Raw genomic sequence first — 24,789 nt, forward strand, 5'->3', positions numbered from 1 at the left:
AGTTGATGCTTTCCATTTTGCAAGATTATTAATTCTTGATCAATTTGTTTAATGGATACAAGCCTATTCAGATGATCTATTTCTCCCATGTGTGAGTTTTGGTAGTTTGTATTATCAAGGTATTGGTCCATTTCAAATAAATTATCAATTTTGTTGTCAAAGAGTTGTTCATAATAATCTCTTATTGTCCTTTTAATGTCTAAGAAATCAGTATTGATGACTCCTCTTTCATTTTCAACATTAGTAATTTGTGTCTTCTCTCTTTTTGGCTTCATTAACCTGGTTAGGAGTTCATCAATTTTATTGATGTTTTCACCTGTTTACTTCATTGATTTTCTTTATTGATTGTCTGCTTTAAATTTCATTGACCTATACTCTAATTATTTTTTCCTTTTGCTTTAGGATTAAATTGTTCTTCTCTCTCTAGTTTCCTAGGTGGAAGCTTAAATTATTGATTAGATCTTTCTTCTTTTATAATATATGTATTCAATGCTATAAATTTCCTTCTAAGCACCGCTTTTGCTACATCCCACAAAATTGGATTGTCGTATATTCATTGTCATTTAGTTCAAAACATTTTTAAAACTTCTCTTGAGACTTTTGCATTGACCAATGTGTTATTTAGAAGTGTGCTGTTTAATCCCCAAATATTGGAAGGTTTTTTCAGCAATTCTTCTGTTTCTATTTTCTGATTTAATTAATTGTTGTCTAAGAACATACTTTGTATGATTTCTATTCTTGCTAAAGTGTGTTATGGCTGACAATATGTTCTATCATGGTGAATATTCCATGTCAGCTTGAAAGAATATGTTTTCTACCACTGTTGGACGAATCATTCTATAAATGTTAATTACATCCAGTTAGCTGATGGTACTGTTCACTTCAACTATATTCTTACCGATTTTCTGCCTGTTGGATGTATCAGTTACTAAGAGTCAGGTTGAAGTCTCTAACTATAAAACAGGGTTTGTCTATTTCTCCTTGCAGTTCTATCAGTTTTGCCTCATGCATTTTATGTTCTGTAGTTAGGTATATACATGTTAAGGGTTTTTTTTCTTACAGAATTGACCCTTTTACCATTATGTAATGCCCTTTTTTATCCCTGATAATTCTCCTTGCCCTGAATTCTGTTTTGTCTGAAATTAATATAACTACTTCAGCTTTCTTTTGATTAGTGTTAACATGACACAGTTTTGTCAATACTTTTACTTTTAACCTGTGTCTTTATATTTAAAGTGAATTTCTTGTATACAACATATAATTGGGTCTTGTTTTTTATCCACTCTCACAATTTCTGCCTTTGAATAAGTTTATTTAGTCTATTCACATTTAAGATGACTATTGATATAGTTGGATTAATAGCTATCATATTTGTAACTGTTGTCTATTTGTTACACTTTTTCTTTACTTCTTTTTTATCATCCCTAGTTTTTCTACTTTCTCTGGTTTGATTAAATGTTTCATATCATGCCATTTTCTCTCCTTCTTAGCATATTAATTATATTTATTTTTTAAAAAATTTAATGGTTTTCCCAGAGTTTTTAATATGTATTTACAAATAATCTACGTCCACTCCAGATAATACTATACCACTCCACAAGGAGTGCTGGTGACTTATAAAAGAGTATTCCCAATTCTTTCCTCCCATCCCTTGTAACATTGCTGTCATTCATTTAAGTTACCCATGAGCTACAATCACCCAATATATTTTTACTAGTATTTATTTGAACAAAGAATTGTTTCTTAGATTAAGAATAAGAAATATAAAGAATTAACTTATTTTCATTTATTTCTTTTTGATATTCTTTCTTTATATAGGTATTAGTTTTTGACCTATATAACTTCTATTCCCCCTAAAAAAATTTTAACTTTTCTTGCAGGGCAGGTCTACTACAACAAATTCCTTCAGTTTTTTATTAGTCAGAGAAGCTTCTCAAGGATAGTTTCACTGCATATAGAATTCTAGATTGTTTTTGTTTCTTTTTTCTTTCACTACTGTAAATATTTCAATGCACTTTCTTCCTGTTTGTATGGTTTCTGATGAGAAGTCTGCTATAACTTACATTCTTTTCCTCTGTAAGTAAGGTTGCTTTTTTCTCTGTCTACTCTCAAGATTTTCTTTTTGTCTTCGATGTTCTGCAATTTGAATGTGATTTGCCTATGTGGAATTGTTTTCGTATTCATCCTGTTTTCTTATCTGTGCCTTCTGGATTTTTGATTTGACATCTGTAATTAATTTTGGAAGATTCTCAGCTATTATTACTTCAAAGTTCTTTTGTTCTTTTCTTTCTTCTTGTATTAATCATATTATGCATATGTTACACTCTGCAAATTTTGTCCCATAATTGATGGACATTTTCTTCTGATATTTTTGCTATTTTTTTCTCTTTGTATTTCATTTTGGGATGTTTCTATTGAGATATATTCAAACTCACATTTCCTTTCTTAACCGTGTCTGGTCTTTGAATCCAACAAAGGTATTCTTCCCCTCCGCCCCCAAAGGCATTCTTCATTTCTGTTAAAATGTATTTGATTATTAGCATTTCATTTGATTCTTTATTAAAGTATCCATCTCTCTACTTACTTTATCCATCTTTGCTTGCTTTTGCCTACTTTTCATTAGAGCCCTTAACTTATTGATAATAGGATTTTCAGTTCTGTATCTATTAATTCCAAATTTTGTGTCATATCTGAAACTGGCACTGTCTTGCTTTTTCTCTTCAGGTTCATTTTTTACTCATCTTTTGTCATGCTTTTAAAAATTTTTTTGGTGAAGAAGGTTGGCCCTGAGCTAACATCTATTGCCAACCTTCCTCCACTTTGCATGTGGGATGCTGCCACAGCATGGCTTGATGAGTGGTGTGTAGGTCCATGCCTGGGATCTGAACCCACGGACCCTGTGCTACCAAAGCAGAGCGTGCAAACAACCACTACACCACCAGGCTGCCCTCAGTCTTTTGTAATTTCTGTTGAAAGCTAGAAATGATGTATTAGGTAATAGAAAATGAGGTAAATAGGCCTTTATTCTCAGGTTTTATGTTAATTTTTCTAGCATTCAAGATGTATTTAATGATTGCTCTAACTGTAAGTCCTAGAGACTTCAGTTCCCCTATTTACTTCTTTTTGACTACTCCATGGTCCTTTGGTCTCCCTAAGAACTCATTCTTAAGTAGAGTCTGTACCTTGCAGCTCTTTCCATTGTAGTCTACCATTATTATACTGGAGCCCTGTTGACCTGGTTGTAAGGTGTGAGGGAAGGAAACCTTATATAATGTAATGATTAAGTTAATACAGTCTTTTCGTCATCCTGTGTCCCCAGGCTGTGACCTTCCCATGTGTTTCTTAACCTTTTTGTTTCTCTTCTCAAGTGAGACAGGAAGGCCAAAGGATACTAAAGTGGAAAATTGCCCTTCCCTCAGGCTGGATAAGAATCTGGCAAGGTCTTTTGCCTTGAAGAATAAGCCTTTGTTGTAGAAAATACAATGTATATTTTGAAATAGTTACTTTTTCCTCCCCCTGCAAGAAACATGAGGGTATTATTCTTGGATCTTCACTATGAGAATCTGGGTGGGTTCTTTGAGGTAACCCCAAGACTATGTCAATAGAAATTCTCATTCTTAGTTCACACTCAGTCTTCAGCCGTTCATCAAAATTGCTCTTTAAGTGTTCCTATCAGGTTATAGCTTCAGCAACATCTGCTCTATATAAGTCAATCTCATATGTGATTCTCTGTACTCAGCTTTGACTTTCTGTATTTGTTTATCTTTCCAGATTTTGGAGTGACAGTTTGTCCTGTGAACTCAATCCCCTGGTGAGTCCAAGAAAAGTCATTGATTTTCAGTTTGTTCAATTTTTTTCTTGTTATAGTGACAAGGAGATACTTTTCGAACTCTTTATATGTCATAGCTGAAACAAACTAGTTATTTCTTTTGAATAAAAAATGTAACAACCTGATATCATTCTAAAACAGACAATAGTGCAACTAACACCATATAATATAACAAAGATTCTCTGCACAATTTGAAAAATATAATAAAAGAGAAAAATAAGTCAGGCTTCATTTCTTCATTAAATAATATACACTGATCACTGGAACTTTAATGATGAATAGGACACTGACCCAGCCTTCACATGAAATACTGGCCAGTATGGAAGGTTGACATATTAACAGGTAATTGCCATGAAGTTCCACAACAGAGTGGTATGGCAGCACACAAAAATTACCATTTGTTTTTACTTTAATATTTTACGTAAGTATGTAGTGTATGCAGCTATGTTACTTAATGCTGGTCATGAGGTTGAATCCAGCAGTGCTAGAAAGGAAAAAAGAGAGAAAGGAAGAAAGAAGGAAGGAAGGACAAAAGCAAGCAAGCAAGAAAGGTGATCCATCATTATACAGTACAATTTTTTTTACTTTTTGAGACTATTAAACTCATGATGTGTTACCAGCAAGGAGATAGTTAGAATAACATGGATACTCAAAAAAAGATTTCTTGGAGAGGATGATACTTAACTCGGTCATGAAAGGTGATCAAGAATTAAAACGTAAAAGGGACTGAGAAAATGAATTCCTGGAAAAGTGAGCAGTATAAATTGAAACTAGATCTCAGAGTAGAGTTGAGTTGGATTTTGGAAATGTCACAAGATAAGAATAACTGATAGATAATTCATAGAATAGCATTCAGCAGATTTTAAACGGTTGTTGATGAATTGCTTTGAGACAATAATGAAAGCTATGATCCTTCTCCCTGGAAATGCCTTACAATTTTATGGTGTATGTTAACTCACTGAAGCCAGTCTAGATCATATTAGGTGATGTATGGGTACAGTGAATGAGGCCAAGGAGAAAGGCCAATTTTAAGAAGACAGTAAAGGAAGAGCCCATATAAGGACTGAGAAGAAATGATCCAAGAAAAATAAGGAGACCAGAAAAGATTTCATCATTTACAAGAATAGAGTGTTACAATATAGCCAGTTGACTGTGGCAAATACAGCAAAGAGGTCCAGAAGGACAGTGATTGAAAAGTGCTTATTGGGTCTGAGATTACTGAAGCCATGTATGACCTTTACCAATGCAGTTAAGCTGGAATATTGAATATTCGTAGTAGATTTCTATGGATTATAGAGTGAGTGGGAAATGAGGAAGTGGGGACTGTGAGCAGGAGAATTTAGGCTTAGCCTAAGAGGAGAGGAGAGAATAAATAGGATGTATATGAGGTCATAAGACCTAAGGAGGGATTGTTATTTTAAAATGGAAAAACTTGACCTTGTTTATAAGATGGGGGGAGGTGAATGGAAAGGAAAATGCTGAAATGCGGGAAAATGCAAAAATGAGGAAAAAAGTGTATAACTGATGAAGTCCCAAATACTACAGGAAAGGAATGTATCAAGGCTGCAGATGCCCTAGATAAACGTGGACTGGAGGAGTGACAATTCAAAGGCTAATCTGACAGCTCTAAGGGAAAAGGGATTATGTCTCATTTATTTGCCGTTATGTTTTTACTTGAGGAAATTTTTGTTCCTTTCAATCAAATAACCATCTGCCGAGGCCTTAAGTAATCATCAGAAAGAAAAAGATTTACAGGCAATGTTGTTTGCTAGAGTTTTATTTATAATAGAGGATAAATGAAAGCTCTCTAAATGTCTAAAAATAGAAAAATGACAAGTAAATAATACTACGTCTAAATTATTTGGCCATTAAAATCATATTTTCCATTTCCATTATCCATTATGCCTGTGACACACAAGATGCTCAGTAAATATTTGTTGAATAAATACACAATCATCTGGATAGAGTAGCTTAATGTAAGCCCATTTCTACATGCTCTTATTTTATTGAGAGATGGATTCTCAACCTTTGTGAAATTCCATGTTAAACCATAAAACTTCTGGTTTGTTCCTGTGAGCTTGGGTAAAGAAGACGTTTCAGGGCAACTCTTTTCCACTATGTGTCTTCTTTCTGTATTGCTCTAAAATAGACATTGCTATCAGCTAGATTCCCTAGTTTGATGAATAACACTGAAACACTATCATATGCCATGCACTGCAGTCAAAGATCATCCTTACTCACCAGTCTGATTTTGGAGGATAGGTATGTATAGATCATTTTCTTAAACCATCGCTCACCACGTGCCCCTTTATGCTCTCTCTAATATTGCAGGGACGGGAGCCTGAGAACACCATTTACATTACTCTTAACAAGCACATGCAGGAGATCAGGAAGGCAGAAGAGAAGCAGAAACCACTATCTCTTTCAGTAATGACAGACTAATGCTTGCTCCTACCTGGCCTGAGATTTTTCAGCAGCTTCCACTGAATGGTGGTGCACACAGCTGTGACCATGCAGCATTTCCTTCAGATCTGTACCTGGCAACATGGCAACTTCCTGATTCCTTGAAAGTTAGTCAAAACTAGGACTTATTGTTGGCCTTGCCTATGTGTTACAACTCTGGTTCTTTTAAAAGCTTTGAAACCACCTGTAATAAATCTCTTATTGCTTGAAACACCCAGAGTGGATTCTCTTTTCCAGATCAAACACTGACTGATAAAATTACCCTCAAGTTGGAAGGAAGAGGCTGAAATATAAACTCTGTGGCTTAGTTGGACTGTGCTCTCTCCACTGCTCTTGGCTTGTTTACCTTCACTGCTGGATATCTTCCTTGTTCTGTATTCTACATACTCTCATTTTCTGCAGGTAGTGTTATTACAACTATGTGGAATAGATTATGGTAGGTTTTAATGCAAACGACTTATCATTTGGAGATTATAAGAAACTAAATAAATTAGATCCAGAAGTCTTTTTTTCTGAAAACCCATTTGTTCTATTTGGGAAGTCACTGGGTTGACTAGATGTTTTCCTATCACTGATTTAATGTTCTAATCAAAGTTATTCATTCTGAGTTTATATTATGCTGCATTACTGAGCAAAATGACAAGCCTTCTGGTAAAGCTGTCGCTTCAAAATGATGCCTTCTGTGGTGGTTTAGTAGGAAATTGGCGGTGAATTTCAAAGTAATAACAGGGTTTTGAAAATTAAAGAAACAATTAATAAATAGACATGTGCTCCATGTCTCCCACTGTCCAATTCATCCTATATATTGGTGTCAGAATATTTCTTTATAAAAATCTTTCCGATTATGGCATCACTATGCTCAAGTCTTTCCAAGTCTTACTATGAATACAGACGAAATACAGACTCTAAACCACAGCGTGTAAGTTATTCTATGATGTATGCCTTCTGCAGATCTTCCTCAACTTATGATGAGGATACATCCCAATAAACCCATTGTAACTTGAAATTATCATGAGTTGAAAATGCATTTAATACACCTAACCTACCAAACATCATAGCTTAGCCTAGCCTACCTTAAACATGCTCAGAACACTTACACTAGCCTACAACTGGGCAAAATCATCTAACACAAAGCCTATTTTATAAGAAAGTGTTGAATATCTCATGTAATTTATTGAATACTGTACCAAAGGTGAAAAACAGAGTGGCCATATGGAAACAGAATGGTTGTAAGTGTATTGGTTGTTTACCCTTGTGGTCACCTGGCTGACTGGGAGGTGCGGCTCACTGCCACTGCCAGCATCAGGAAAGAGGATCAAACCACATATCGCCAGCCTGGAAAAGATCAAAATTCAAAATTCAAAGTACAATTTCTACTGGATGGCTATTGCTTTCACACGATTGTAAAGTCAAAAAATCATTAATTCTAACCATCATAAGTCAGAGACCTTCTGTATTTGTTTTTCCAAGCATCTTAACCATCGAAGAAGACTGGACCATTGGCCATATACAAGACCATGACAAATCTTAGTTGCTAGTTCATGTTCTTCCCTTTCGTCTGTCCTTGTCAAACTCTCCCCCAGTCTTTAAGTCTCAGTCCAAACATCGTTTCTCCATAAATAGCTCTTGATTACATCAACTCTCTTTAAATTCTCAGGACTTTTTCTTTATTACTCTTTTAGGTTTGAAGCAATGCAGAGTAGTGAGAAAGGCAGTTGAAACCCACAGACTAGAATCCAGCAGGATGGCCAACATTAATGATATAGATTTTGAACTTACTACACAGAAGTGATAAATGAAAAGTACTAGATAGAGGTGATTACGGTTTGGTAAACAAGCATTTTAGCTGGCATATTTAAATGAATGTTATCCTAGTCTAAATTTGGGACTGCAAAATAGAAGATGTTAGGCTTAAAATATATAATAAAAAACCAACCCAATCACTCAGTAAAAGTGGTTCAGTTCACTAAACTTTGATCTTGTTACCTTTTGTGATAATTGCTTATTAAAAAGACTGCCTGTTCTGTGCTTGGTAAACCCTTGTTTCAAAGTTGGGTTAACTTTCTTTACTTTTTTCGGAGGTAATTTAAGCATACTGAAAATGATTCTCTTCATATTTTCACGGTATTTTCTTACTTATTCATCCGTGCATTTATTCCCTCAACTTTTTAGTACATGTAACATGCAGAACTTAGTAGCAGGAATTGGAAGTGGGAAAAGACTGGTGAGCTTGAGAACAACAGCTGCTCTGGTTGACTGGACCCTGGGTTTTCTGAAGAGAAATAGTGGGAGAAAGAATTTCCAAGGCCAAATGAAATCGGGTCATGGAGGATGTCAGGTAATTATGCAAAAGATTCTGATTTATTCAGTGAGCAAAGGGAAACTAATAAACTTTGGGTCAGGGAAATAAGAAGATCGGGGATATGATTTAGAAAAAAGTGTGATTAGTAGAAGCAAAAGATTGGCATCTAGGGAAATATTTAGGCAACTATCACAATCTTCTGTGTGATGGAGTGATAACATAGTGGAAAGAGAAACAGAGAGAGGTTTTTGAAGCCAGGTGTTCTAGAAGTATAACTTGGAAACTGCTTGGATTCATGGGGCATAAGCAAGATCAGCTGTAAAATTTGCAGAACCCCAGTGCAAATGAATGATGTTTAAAATGTGGAGGCCCTTGTTCAAAAGGCAGGAAGAAATTACTATTAAAAGTACTATAATAGAAAGCTTTTTCCTTAAAAATATTTCATTACTTATAAAATATAAGAGGAGGAATTGAGATACATGAGTAAAAACATAAACTTCAAAATTGTACGACATTAATATTTTGGTCTCATAATGTTATAATATAATAAGTAATAATATGTTAAATATGTGATGTATTCATCAGGCGTAAGGTTTTTCTGACTCATTTTTTTGCAGTCATTTACTAGATCATCAAACTTTATGCTTTTGGTATACAATACTTTATACTTTATTTTCAATTTATACAAAAATACACTGGAACACATAGAAGCCAGGTATTTTCTTCCCGCTTCTCTTGGAACGCTCATTCTCCAGACGTCTGAAGGGACACTACCCCAGGGAAAACACTTTCATGCTGTAAGAAGCCCCAAGGACATGGAGAGTGGAAGTGTAGGTGCTCCAGGCTGTGCCCCAAGTAAGCCCAGCCTTTTGGCATCTCAGCCCAGGCATTGCACCTGTGAGTGAAGGAGCCTACAGTGATTTCAGCCTCAATCCATTAATGAAGTCACCCTCAGCCTTCAAGTGTTCCCAGCTGGGGGTCCAGACATCCTAGTACAGAGACACTTCAGCCATCCCCACTGTGCCTTGTTTGAATTCTTAAACGTTAAAATCCATAAGCGTAGTAAAATATATGTCTTCCACCACTAAGTTTAAGATTGGTTTGTAACACAGAAATGGTAACTGGGACAACCTCTGTCTTCCACACGAGTTGAGACAAAAACAAAATTTCTTTTCTCTTTTTCCTCTCAGCTCACTGAGATAGGCTGACATATTTTAAAGGCATTTATCAAAAAGCTGAGAATGACAAAAATAAAATAATATGGGATATATAGAAAGTACACAAAAATCTTTAAGCTTACAAGGGTTGGATGTCTGATACTAGTGTACCTAATTTCTTTACAGGCACAAATTCTTTTCATTGGATGAGAACCCATAGAAGCCTATTTTAAAATTCTTTTCTACCACTCTTTTCTATCTCTTCTTCCTCAGGAAAATGTTATGTTCAAGTAATGGGCCTTTAAGGGACTACAATGAAAGAGTATGTTCCTAGATGAACAATACAGTGCAGACATTCCTCCAGGTAGCCTGACAACTGCCAATCCAAGCACAGAAAGCCTAGCTTCCACTTCTCCTTCCACCACCACCCCGCATTCCTTTTTGGGTTGGTCAGGTAAAATTTTACCAAGAAAGTGACAATTTGGCCAGATCTCAAAAGACACCTTGTTCCTGGTGAATAGTTAACTGTCAACAAATAATTTGAAAACAGTGAATGGATAGCCAAAGGGCCAAAATAAAAAAAAATAAAATAAAAAAATCAGCAGCCAGGAGAGGCAATGTCATGTCATGTAGCCAAGTGGTGAGTTGCTGGTATTTGTACTTCTTAAAGCAATGGCAATATTATGAAAGCAATGGGCTCGAAAAGAGGGACTTCTGTAATTTCTCAGCCAAATCAGAAAATGTGAGCATTTTCTGCCAAACATGTGAACCAGGATATTTATTGGAACCTGAAATCTACTTTTACAAACTTGAATGTCATAGAAATATGCCGTTAGCCAAATAGCTGTTCAACACTTTTCCGTTTCAATATTTAATTATGTAGTAATTTTTAAGCATTAATCATTTCAATTTAGTATTAACAGTACCTATAAAAAGGACTTTTGAAACTTGCAGTAAATTTCACCAAATTCTCCTTCATTTATCCTTTTCTGCATATAATTTGAAAAATCAAAGCCATTTTTTAAACTTGAAAGGCCATTTTACTTACTAAGTGTTACTAGGGCTTAACATCAGCAGCAGTAAAAAGCTTCTCAACAACTCAAAGGAGAAACAGTAATTAAAGAGGTTTGATTTTGGAAAGATTAACAGTATAACTTCAAATTATGAATATGCTCCACGTGGCTATCATGTGTCTGAGTGTCTCTATGCACATGTGATGGGGCAATGATGGAGACGAACCAGGAATTTGTAGTGACATGAAAAGTCAGCTGTAATTTTAAAAATTAAATGCAGCATATTTTGGCTTTGTAAAAATGTTTTTATCTAAGCCAAAAACATAGATTCCCCCTTGTCCCAAACATCTGAACACGGGTTCATTCTATATTCTCTTTGAAAATGTCTGTTGATACGAGAAAAATGGTCCCCTCTGTCTTCTAGGTGGGAGAGGACCAGTACTCATTAGTCAAACAAGGAGCTCAGGTCTTTCCTTCAACTCACACCACTCTGCAGCTTTTCACCAGGAGTTGGTAGCAAGTATTGGGATGCCAGAGAGAGAATACAAATGTTTTGTGCTTGAATTTTGTTTTAAGTTCATGAGACACTTATCTATAAAATAGGCTCTAACATGCTTTTGTATTCTGTGAACCTATTCTAAAATGACAACTGGCAAAAATATTTTTATCTAACTCTAATTATCTTTTTATTGAGTGTAGAAAAACATTACCATTATCAAAATTTCTCTTTCTCTTTCCCTCTCCACTCCCTACCTGTTTTTAACATTTGGGAACTATTCTACACTTACGCTTTCACATAATAAATATAGAGTATTTGCCTATATTTAAAAGTTTAGCATCTTTATGATTTTTAAATATTTTATAATTTTCATTAGAAACAAAACAACATACTGCAATTCCAAGACAAATAATATACCCTTAGGAAGGGGATTATTTTAAACTACTATTTGGCCACTTACACCTTCATTCAAGTAATTTGGGGTCTTGTCATAAACTCAAAATATAGATAATAGCAGCTTGCTGAGGAACAAAGTTCCTTTCATGTATCAGTTAATTTAACTTAATTCTTTTCTTAGAAACTGCCATATCAAGCCCCATCCTAAGGAACTGAATATAGACACAAACAGATAAATATGACTTTTGCTTCAAGGAGCTTACATTTTGATGTATATTGAATAAAAATGGGAGTTCAGAAATCAATCTGACTAACCACAACTTTTCTAAGCCGAAGTAATTTAAAAACTTACCAAGTTTCAAGGTATCTAACTTCTTGGGGGTTGTGCCCTGCTTGGTTCGTTCAAACACAACGAGATATAAATGTCAAAACTCCAAATGCTGGAAATCTGTCAATGGGCTTTGTTACTTTTTGCTGTTGCTGTTTTTTATTTTATTTTTTAATTCCTTCATTCTCTGTCAAAGGCAATGCTAAATGTTATCCAGATATTACCTTTCCTGAATTCAGCCCTGTTTCAAACAGTCTAGTCATCCTGCATGCTTGAGCTGGCAAACATTGTTGGGATAAAGGAATGGCCCCAATGGTCTCTAAGACCCATGGTTAGTCCTGTGGCACTGTCACTTGACTGCCTCAAAAGATGTAGGCACTCTGACCCTTTTAATTTCCTCCTTTCTGGAAAAAAAAAGACAAGTTTGATGGTAATAGACAATCACATCTTAATTCCATGATGTGGACAAATCTAATGATAACATCTGTGGTAGATTGCTAATTATTCCCCGCTCTGTATTCATACCCCTTTGCAAAGTGACTATGCAGCTCATCTCATCAAGATGTGGAATGTAATTCTTTCACAGAACCTGAATCAGAGATCACATCGGCTAATGGAATGCAGAGTAGGCAATGTGTCAAGTTCCAGTCCTAGGATTCAAAAGGTTTCGCATGCTTCCGCTCTCTCTTAGAACTCTGCAGTGCCATTTGAACAAGCCCAGGCTAGCGTGCTGGAGGATGAGAAACCATGTGGAAAGAGGGTCCAATTTTCGCAGCCATCCCTGCTGAGCCCATCATAGACTCATGAGTCTTAGGTAACCCACCAGTTGACTGCAGAAACATGAGTAAGCTGGAATAATATCAGACCAGGCTGTCCAAGAGCAGAACAACTGCCCAGCTGAGTTCAACTCTGCAAAATCTGAGCTAAATAAATTGTCATTATTTTGAGGCACTAAGTTTTAGAGTGGTTTTTAATACAGCAAAAGCTAACTAATATAAAATTTGATCATAATTTTATTACCTCATTTAAGACATCTTTCCTGTTCTCTCATAGGAATAATGAACAATCAGTGAGAATAATTCTTACTAAAAGAGACCTCTCTCAGGATTTTCTAAGCATCTCTCCCTCTTTCCTTGTAATATGTGGGATATTTCTTTCGGCAAAGGTAAAAGAAATGGAGATCTTGGTATAACTTACTTAATAGGCAATTTGATACAAAAAGACTCAACTATTTGATTATATAATTTCTCTAGCTTTTAAAATTCTGTCCAATGATTTATCCTAGGTAATATAGATAAATTAATCGGTTTTTACTATTTCAAATTTTGTGCTGATAGAATATTTTTCCAGGACACTATAAAATGGAAAACAAATTTTTACTGTAGGCACACAAAATGTCACTTTTTCTTTTTATTGAAAGCAAAATTCAATAATTTCATGTCAAATAGAAACAGCTTGCAGATAGGATTTACCTCAAATGGATACCAAATGGAATATCTTTGAATTATGATATCAAAATCCACTTTGTTTTTAAAAGACATGTATCTCATCTGAAGCTGCTAGATATAAAAGGCCAATGAATCAAATTACAAAAGCATTCTAGAATTTGTGTATATATAAATATAAAAGTAAAATGAATCCACATATATTTTAAAATAGAATTATTTTTATAAGAATATACAGGCATACCTTGTTTTATTGTGTTTCACTTTATTGCACTTAAAAGATAGTGCATTTTTTACAGGACCTTCCACCAGCAAAAAGATTACAACTTGCTGAAGACTCAGATGATTAACATTTTTTAGCAACAAAGTATTTTTTTAGTTAAGGTACATTTGTTGTTTTTTTAGACATAATGCTACTGCACCCTTAATAGACTACAGTACAGTGTTAACATTACTTTTATAAGCACTGAGAAACCAAAAAGTTCTTGTGACTCGCTTTATTGTGATGTTCACTTTATTTCAGTGGTCTGGAATGGAACTCATCCTGTCTCCAAGGTATACCTGTAAAAGCATTTAACGGAAAACAAACTGAAAATCTAGAATTTAAGCCAAATCTATCTGACTTCAAATTCCAGATCTTTTCACTATATCAGTGATGGCAATTTTATACAACCTGTGCGTAAACCCATCCCCACTGAGCCCGTAATGGACATTGCTAGTCAATTGTGACTGTTTCCTGCTGTAGGAAGCAAAACCTTTCCCTTCGTCCCTTCATACTCAACATATCCAAAACTGAATACATCATCTTCCCCAACAAACATGTTCTTTTTTTCTCCCATATTGTTCATCTTGAATGTGTAAATCATTCAAGATTCCCCAATCTTATTCCCTCTCCTAATTGTCCACCAAACTGTCTATTCTGTCTCCTGAATATCCCCACTGCATAGACCCCTTTGTTCTCCTACACAGGAGAACTGGATAAAGGACACGAAATACCTACATAGATATTTCATATTTACGAATAGCTGTGATAAGAGCCATGGCTGGTAAATTTCACTGTTACTTAACAACACCAATGCAGCATCCATGGTAAGTCAGTAGGTGAGCAACAAGGAGCCCAAACATCTCCCTGGAAATTAGGTTTAGTTTCTTCGAATAGCGAAATGATATTCTAGGGAAGCTAGAAAGATACATATTTCAAAATCAGATTCAATAAACAGAAGTACAGTTCAAAATAAGATGATATATATAAGGAAAGACCTTGAACCTGCTTCTGGGCGAGCCAATCAGAATGCTTACATTGCAAAGGAAGGAGGAAACCCAAAAGAAAAGTCACACTCTTGCACTCGGGGCAACTGGTGTGTACTACGCCAGGAGGAGATGTGGTCGCTGGCCAGAGAAAGAGGAAAACCCTCAGGAGCTTCCATTTGTTCCAGAAGAATCCACAGAGAATAAGATTGGTAGTTATCTACGGTTGTTTTTCTCTTTCTTTTTCTTTCCTTCTTTCCTTCTTTCCTTCCTTCTTTCCTTCTTTCCTTCTTTCCTTCTTTCTTTCTTTCTTTCTTTCTTTCTTTCTTTCTTTCTTTCTTTCTTTCTTTCTTTCTTTCTTTTCCTTCCTTCCTTCCTTCCTTCTCTTCATTTGTTTATGTGTTGATTTTTAGAAAGCACTGTATTGGAGATTAGTTAATCAAATTTACATAAACTTAAAACTATCTGCACTTTACATTTAAAATACATTCAGTAAACTTATGTATAATTTTTGTGGGATTTTGATATAAACTTTCATATTTCCTCACCAAAGGACAATCAGAAAACAGTTTTTGTTAGTTGATATTTCTCTTTTCCTTTCATTTTTAGTTCTGCTGGACATATGTGCCTTAGCCTTGTCCCACATTATCTTGCTTATTATGTTGCTTTCTTATTTCAAGGTCTTTTCCTCTCAGACTCTGCTCATGAACTTGCTCAAAGTTCACTTTAAGAGTCAACTGTTGAGGTTTGCATTCTCCAGCTCCATGCAGCTTTAGCAGCCTGCTTTAATCACCGCGTGACTACTGCTTTGCTCACTGACTGCTTGAAGCTGTATGTCTCTGGCCATCCTGGGTGTTCATGCTGGTCCCCTTTGATTTGTGCAATCCATTAAAATTCTATGTCCCACAATAATGGAGGGAAGGAGCTATAAATTACTTTTGCTGAGAAGAATTACTTAAAAATGACAAGTATATCACCATTATGTGTTATTGAGTAGCAACAGAATTTGACTTTGATTGATGTGAGTTGAAAAAAAATTAAGTGTTCCACAGAATCAACAGGAGGGCTAAAGAGCCAGGCTTTGTGTTGCATAGCTGGAAACAATAGCCCAAATCATACACAGAACTGATCTGGTGAGGAAACATTTCCACGCTGAACCCTGAGTATTACAGTTTGTGCTGTGGACCCTGGTGCTCTGAGAACTACCACTACACCACAGACTCACAACTTCCTGCTTCTTTGGGCCCAAAGGGCCCCCAATTCCATCTCTGCAATAAGTGTTTGTGATTGGCAGAGCTTCTACGCCCAGAAGCAAAGAAGGATGGCAAAGTGAGCCTCGAGCATTTTCAGTTTCTATCATATGAGGTTGATTCTGCTCTCTCCAAGACTTGCAAGATGTCATAATATTATCCCAAATATAGGCAAAGAATTCAGACACTGGGCAGCTAAAAAGAATGACAAATGTCTGCTACTGCATCTGAGTTGAAAATTATTGCCATATTGCACAGAATCACAAATGCAGAGATGCTGCCAGGCTACCAAGTCCCCTAGGCATGTGTTCTCTTTCATCAATGTTTATGGCCAATTTCCCATAGGACAGACACACACACACACACACACACACACACATGCACGCAGGCACGGAAAATAGGATCACAAAGATACTTGCTCCTAAACTGCAACTGAAGAGCTAATTTGCCTACATGCTGGACAATTTCATGAAAAATAAAAAGTGAATATAAACTAACCATGTAGGATATTTTGGGGATGATTTTTTTCCAACTTGCTTTTTTGCTTGCTGATGACAGTTTCGTATGTTTTTCATGTTAATTTTGACAAATAAATACTAGATTTCATGCATTGAATATATTCTTCAATGATATCCCTAGAGAAGTTTTTATTATTGAAATAAGATCAAAAGAAATAGTTTGATTTTAGTTTATGTTTTGTAAGTAGTTTATGAGTTTATGAAGCTCCAGCCTATTAAAAATATGGGGGCACATACTTATTTTTAATATGGAAGCTTTAAAGATTGAATATGATTGAGCAAAAGTATACAGTTTTTAAGAGCTTTAATTTTATATCCACAGGATAGGATGTTGTATGGTAAACCCATATAAAAAGGAAAACTCACTCACAATTATCATTTTTTTCTTTTTTTGTATATTCACATTGCACATGCCTAAGCATTATATAGAATTAAAGTATCTGATCTTTTGTTTTGTTTTTTAAGAATATAGTCTCATTTTTCGCTTCAATTATTTTAAGCAAAACAAGTAGTTGAAATAAGTCAGACACACTTTGACTGCTTCCTCTACAATGCTACTGTCGTGTAGAGCACCAGCACACTCTATTGGACTCTGAGGATAATGAATGTGGGCTCCAAAGCAATGATTTGATGTCATTAAATTCTGCTGTTTATCACAATGACAAGGTATTGGTTTTGCACTTATTTTATAGAATTAGCTGAAATTACATGATATTCGTGGAAAAATCAAGAATTTGGGGGTAGATGAGAATAATGTAAAAATTAAAGCCATTTACACATATATACTGGTAGATCTAATCATCTGCAGGACAATGGGAGGAGGAAACGAGAAATGCTTTCAGATCATGGTTCATCATGCTAAGCAGACAGACCAGAACTAAGAAATTACCCATGTAAGCAACACTTCTTGAGTGTCCACTATTGGTAACACAGGGTAATCGTGTAGATACAAGGCTGAGATAGGCCTGCCCTAGCATTCTGAAAAGTTGTTAGAGTTGAAACATTAATGAAGTTCTTTCTATACTAAGTAAGCAAAATATGGATAAAGCTTAATTTTTAAATGTCCAGTGCCATAATTCCTAGTATTGTGAGAAATCTAATTTTTTATTCTCAGAAATAAGAGAAAGAAGGGGCCCATTATTAAGATCAAGAACTCTGGGTACTTACTGTTTATACCCACGTCTGCTCATGATTCCCTTTGATATCTCAAGTAAAATGTTTTCAGGCTCATTCACTTACCTATGAATTTTAAGTGTAGCTTGGGATGAAAATAACTGACTTTTTCAGTGTTTGTTATATACTGAATTCTTTTCCAAGGGCTTAGCGCATGTTACCTCATTTAATTCTCACAACAACCTTATCGGATATTACTATTTTTCCCACTTTACCGATGAAGATACTGAGCCACAAAAAGCTTAAACAATTATCCAAAGACCACACAGCTTGTCGTAAGTGACAGAGGTAGGATTTAAACCTGGGATATATGATATGAGAACATTTGATTTTATTCTGAATCACAGGATGTTTGTGTGATTAACTCATTTCATTAGAATTCGGGGAGGATACAGAATGCTTAGCAGCAGCTTTTGGATCTTTAGAAAACCAATGATCCAGATAGAAATAGGGCATCTGGCTGTCTATGACTGAGGACTAGTTATAATAGTCCTCAAACTGATAGGTTTGTAACTTGTAATCAATCAAGTGATTCTCTAGTAATATATTAGATCAACATGCTGTGATAATCAGTGGATATGTTGTAATCTATGATATTCACAATGTTTCTTCCTTCAATGTTGACCAAGTGTACAACATGTTTTATATGTTTCATTAATATAAACGAAGTAGTTGTATCCTACTTTCAAAAAAGAAGAGAGGGCATTTTGGTAATTACCATAAAAAGTAAAAAAAAACATAATTTAGCATCAATATAGAATGAGATGCTCTGATTTATCAATATTCTTACTGATAAACTCTATTTATTATTGATTCACATGCTCATTCATTTAGATCTTATATTCACTTAATTGGTTTACTTCGCTTTAATCTGCCATGAGATTTCAAGCACATTGACAATTTGGATTATATTTTATGAGTCAGTCATTTACATAACAGTACTACCAAATGTTAAATGTGGAAATTAAATACTCTATAGTCAAAATAATGATCATTATTAACATTACAAAATAAACTGCCAAAGAGATGCTTAATTTAATGACAAATATGTCAGTTTTAATAAAAACTAGTTGTTTCCTAAGCAATTGTCACTCCTGTTTCACTGAAATCAAAACGATTAGGACCTGACGCAACTTAAAGGTTCACACATATGCCTATTTATAGTATCGTACACGTAAGGAATCTCAGTAATAATTTGATTTATAAAACTAGTCTTAAACTTCCTTAATTAGGCAACCAAGTAAGGTACAAATAAGGGCAAGTGTCAGAAAAAATAGTTACAGAACAGATATGTCATTGTCTTGGAGGAGTAAGACTGACAAAATTGTTTTGTAATGTCTTTTGGCACCTGAAGTCATTAAAAATATGTGAAACCAGTATTTCTATAACAAAGGAGACAGCAGTATTTCTGGATTTAAGTGTAAATGTAAGTATAATTATACATTCTTGCCTTCAATTCTGAAAAAAGGAAAAAATGGTACATAAGTTATGATAATGAAATGTCTTTAAAGCTTAGACTCATATTTTACATTGTATCTATAGGTTAAATGTAAACAGTTCAAATCAAAATCACTTATTATTCAAAGTGCACACCAAGAGTTGTTCATACTAATCAATAACTGGAAGGCTCTTAAGACTCATCCATCCTTGGGGAAAACTCTTGGTGGCTCGATGGTGCCAAAATATTCAGTGGAAATGTCAAACTTGAATTAATTAGTCAATTATGTGGGTTTTTTCTCTTTCAACACTAAAAATAAAGGACAGGTCTGATTCTATTTGTGTCAGGCTAAAACCAAACCTAAACAATCATTTCCGACATTGTTTGCGGGGGAACAATACATTGCAGGAAATGCGCCTAACTGATTACTGCAAAGTCAGGGAACAGGTTACCACTGAGGTACAGAGAGTGAGAGCAGGATGCGTTCAGGAAAAACACACAGCGGGCTTCAAAGACACTGGTGGTGCTTGCTCTAGTTATTCATTTCAGTGGTGAACCTATACGCACTCATTTTATTATAATTTTATAAGCTGTACATGCATTTTATATATCCTTTATTCTATGTACAACACAGTTCACAATAAAAATAAAGATTAAAATGACTTTAAAAATCACTGAATGAGCTCATTTTGGCATCCTAATGCGTATATCCTTTTGTTAGTTTATCTCATATGTACATGTATATCTATACGTCATTTTTAATTTCCTGGATGGTAATAAATAGCCAAATTCCTCGAAGATCAAGTAATCTTTGATTAGAATACCTTCATCAGTTACCAATATTCTGATTCCAAACCATCTTTTCAACGTTCTTTTTCACCATTACCTGCTCTTCTCACCCACCTGCTTGCTGTTCCCTGAGCACATCATGCTTTGTTCCCCAGATCCAGGAGTTTGCATGAGCTACTGCTTCTACAGTAGACCCCCTTATTCATGGGGAATATGTTTCAAGCCCCCCAGTGGATGCCTGAACCATGGACAGTACTGATTCCTGTATATACTATGCATTTTCCTATACAGTTATACCTATGATAAGGTTTGATTTATAAATTAGGCACCGTAAGAAGTTAACAACAGTAACTAATAATAAAATAAAATAATTATAACAATGTTCTGTAGTAAAAGGTACCATAGATCTTAGCAACTTCAGTGTACAATTTTCACTTAAAGGAAGTACTTTGCAGCTTCTCGTTGGCATATCTGAATTGCCAAAATCACTACTGGCACTTTGGGGTCATTAGTAAGTAAAATAAGGGTGACTTGAACACGAGCACTGTGATAGGACGATAGTCGATCTGATAACTGAGACAGCTACTAAGTAACAGGAGTGTAGCATGTACAGTGTGGATATGCTGGACAAAGGGATGATTCATGTCGAGGGAAGGACGGAGCAGGAATATGCGAGACTTCATCATACTACTCAGAACAGCACACAATTTAAAACTTACTAATTGTTTATTTCTGCAATTTTCCATTTAATATTTCCAGACTGTGATTCACCATAGATGGCTGAAACCATGGAAAGCAAACCCATTGTCATGGGGGAGGTACTGTGCTTAAATACCCTTTCCCTAACTCTCTCTCCCACTGCTAAGTATCTACCCTTGTTTTAATACCCAGTTCAATCCCTATGTCCTTCCCATGCCGAACAAGTTCAGTGGTTCTCTCTGAGTTTTCCTAGCCCTTCCCACAAGCTTGCCACAGCCCCCACCCCACCTCATGAGACTGTCATTCATCCCTGGGAAGTCACTAGACTATGAGCTCTTTGGTGGCAGAAGTTTCTTCATTTGTTGTCTCCAGTGCCTAGCACACTGCCTACCATATTGTAGGTGCTCCAAGAATGATTGTAATGACCAAATAATCTCAAGTTGCTTACAGAAGGCTAAGACATTTACAAATAACTTTAGTATACAAGTTCTAGATGCTGAGAATAACATGCCAAGTTCATACAAAATATTATGGAAACTCAAAACAAAGAGAAATGAACATGACTCTATGGGAACACAACGATACACCAAGAAATTTCTCCTATAGAGACACAGTTATAGTCTGCAAATGAGCTGGAAAAATGGGAGATGCTTCTTGCTTCACTAAATTTGCAATCACGTTGGGGAGACAAGACCAGTAAGTACTGTTCATTTAAGGGATGAAATTTAGAGACAGAGAAATCCAGAGATGTGGAAATCATAAAAGCTAAGTTAGCATAAGCAAAGATAACTTTCTTGAGGAGGTGAGACTAGCTTTTGATGTCAAAAAAGAGAGTGTTTGTACAGAGTAGGGGAAAAACAGATGGTTTTCTAGATGTGCGAAGTAAGGGAAAGCAGAGGGAGGATGGTACGTATGGGAACTGCTGAAACACAGCCCAGACTGCATGTGAGGAAGTCGTGGGAAATACTGGGAGATCGGCAGGTCATGCCACATTCTAATGAGGCGTTCAAAGTTACTCACTGCTAACCAAACTTTGAGATTTTTATGGTAACTGAAGCAAATGATTGATTGATGAAGGGGGGAAAAGAACACTGTGCTGATTAAACGTTGACCATTATAATTTTCAGAGCAACAGCTGCTACTGAAATTGCAGTAATTCAAAATGAAAAATAGACACTGTTGTTCCGAAATAGCTTGGACTATTTGGAACCCTGTAGCATGAGTTTATGCTGTATAGTTTTGCTAAGAACATGATGGGGTACAGGTTCCTTTTTTCATTTTGTCATAATGACTTGTTCTATGGATTTAAAACTCAAACTGAGAAACAATTTCACAGCCAGAGTTGGAGTGTGGGTTGTACAAAGTTGTAGAAGCACTTTTCCAAAGATATGAAAACTCCTCCCTACTACCTACTTACAATTTCTAACTAAAATGACATTTGAAAAACATCAATTGCTTAAATTACTTTTCTGACTAATAAAAACCTATTTTTTATCAACTTATTATTTACATTGTGTCATTTGCTCATAGTTATTTTACTCAAAAATTTAGCCATGAAGTTTGACAATCCATTTCTACTTCAAGATAAACATTTAAAAAACTGACCATGATGTGTAAATGTTTGAGGTAGGAATAATTCATGTGTACAATTTACAGCTGAATTCATGGTTACTTAGTGTTTACTAAGATAATTTATTTCAAGATCATCATTTTTGTCTCCTTTGGATTAGTGATATCTACAATGTCAAATAAATCATGTTTTAGCTCAACATTAGTATACTATGCATCCTAGTTTATTTACTGGTACATCATCCCTACCCCTCTAACTTATTTTAGACTACTTTGCCATATCAAGAGACTTCGATGTCATCCCATGGTAGATATTTGAAAATAGAGAGAAACTAGAAAAATCACAACCTGTGTTTTAGAAAAATAGTGCTGGTAGCAGTGGGAAGATGAATTGGAGAGCAGGGGAAGAGAGTTGAGGGCAGAGGGACCAGATGTAAGATAAACAGTTAGGGCAGGAACAGCTTGTGCGAGGGGTAGAAGAAACAGATTGAAAAACATTTTAAGGGTTGACTGGGACTTGTTTTGGGACAAACTCAATCCACAGATACACATAAAATGACCTATCAGTGATGCAGTCCCAGACATGCTTGTTAAGGGTAAAATGGAGCTTTCTGGGTTTCTATAAGGAGAGAATGGCAGAGGTTTCCCTGAGTAGTAGGTTGCTATAGCAACAATATCATGTCAAGTGCAAACGGAGTCCATTGTCTCTGCTAGTGACCAATAGAGGTTTTCAGAAGGTGAAAACGTATTAGCATACGGGACCAACTGGTCTCTAGTTATGGAAAAGTGATCGTCAAGTGGATGTCATAAACATGGATAAGACTTGAACCAAAACAGTTCCTCATCTAATCAAATGTTTATGGTACCGAAACAAGTTGTATAAGCAAGCCTCCTCCTCTAGAAAAGTACAGCGATTTAACACCTCTATGCTTCAGATTCCTCATCTATAAGGCAGAATAATAATTCTACCTATCTCATAGGCTTGTAATATATGGTACTTAGATAGTTCACGGCACATACTAAGTAAAATGTAAATGTTAGCCATTATTATTATTGTTATCATCATTATCCTCAGATAAGTAGGTGGCACAATGTAGTGGTTAAGACTATAAACTCTGGAAACAGAATACGTGGCTATTTTTTTTTAATATGGCACTTTTTAGCTGTGTAAACTTGAGCAAGTTATCTAACCTCTCTGTGCTTCAGTTTCCTCATCCATAAAATGAGAAATGATAATTGCACCTACCTCATGGTGTTGTCATGTGGATTAAATGAATTGATATTTGTAAAGTGCTTAGATATGTATCTGGCACTTAGGAAATATTACAGTATGCATTAAATAAACAACCAAATGGAAATATTTTTTATTAGATTCCTCTTGTAGTTCTAGCATTTTCATAATAGCTGCCCTTTTTTAAGAGTTATTTTTTACCAAATTTGCTTTTATACATTTCCATGGCTTCTGAGTTTAAAGAAAGCAAAAAGGAAGGCGGAAAAGACTGAACAAAAGTTTATTGCATTTCTACTTTGTTCCAGGCACTCTTAGAGGTATTATATCATTTTATCCTCACAAAAACCATATGAGGTAAGTTTTATTTACAGTATGCTACAGATAAGAAAAGAGACCCAGAAAACTGGAATAACCCAATGCCTCACAGGCAGTAAGTATTGAAGCCTGAATTTAAATCCACATTTCATTGATTCTAACTTAATATTCTTTAAATTATATGCAAAATTTCTTAAATAAATTTAAAATAATTATTAAAACTAATTATAATAATTACTGATTATGGTCATGTGGTCTTTTATTCTTATTTTTTTATTATCAAAGACTGCATTTGTAGTAGTTACTGTTTTTTCTATGCATTGTAAAGTACATCAAATTATCAACCTGCCATGTTAGTCCAGGGTGAGAAGACAGAGTGTTCTGCACAAGAGAGAGGCTTAATGGTTAATTCTTGGTTGATTGACTGATTAATGGTGGATTCAATGGCGAATATATCCTAACCCATGGCTTTAAAAGCACACTACAATACATAATTGTATGCAATTTTCTATCATGACCATATCATTTGCTTTTTTTTCGGACTACAGTACACTAATTCTTTATCTTATAAAAATTATGAGGCCGGCTTGGTGGTGTAGTGGTTACGTTGGTGCACTCCACTTCAGTGGCCTGGGGTTTGCAGTTTTGGATCCCAAGTGTGGATCTACACACTGCTCATCAAGCCATGCTTTAGCAGCATCCCGCATACAAAGTAGAGGAACTTTGGCACAGATGTTAGCTCAGGGCCAATCTTCCTCATTAAAAAGAAAAAAATTATTTGTATCACTTTACATCTAATAGTTTTATTGGGTTTTAAGATCACAGTGAGATTGCTTTACTCCCTTTTAGGCAGAGGAAATACTCATTAAAGTTGTTTTTAAAGAATTGATGGTTGCCTTAAACTTACAAGTTATCATATGTAAAGCAGAAAAGCGGACTTCATCTTGGACTTAAGATGAATGAAATATTTGAGATACACAAAATCCATCACTGTATTTTCCATTTTCGCCAAACTTAGACTTAATAAAAATGACTTCATCTGCTATTTTCTGCTTAATTCTCAGTTCAGTATTTTGTCAAATTTTATTTCCAGCTAGAGCTCCCAACTGCACAGAAGCAGTGATTTC

General features: G+C 35.3%; 1 long non-coding RNA gene across 2 annotated transcripts in view; it reads left to right on the forward strand.

Moving 5' to 3' along the window:
• Positions 1-6,811, forward strand: part of LOC139076328 (uncharacterized) — a 77,755-nt gene extending 70,944 nt beyond the window's left edge. For both annotated transcript variants that reach the window (XR_011527789.1, XR_011527790.1), the window contains 2 exons: positions 3,772-3,811; positions 6,161-6,811. This is a non-coding gene — a long non-coding RNA (uncharacterized lncRNA). The remainder of the gene's footprint in view (positions 1-3,771; positions 3,812-6,160) is intronic.
• Positions 6,812-24,789: the final 17,978 nt, after the last annotated feature.

This window comes from Equus przewalskii, chromosome 16, assembly GCF_037783145.1.
Source record: "Equus przewalskii isolate Varuska chromosome 16, EquPr2, whole genome shotgun sequence".
Taxonomy (NCBI): domain Eukaryota; kingdom Metazoa; phylum Chordata; class Mammalia; order Perissodactyla; family Equidae; genus Equus; species Equus przewalskii.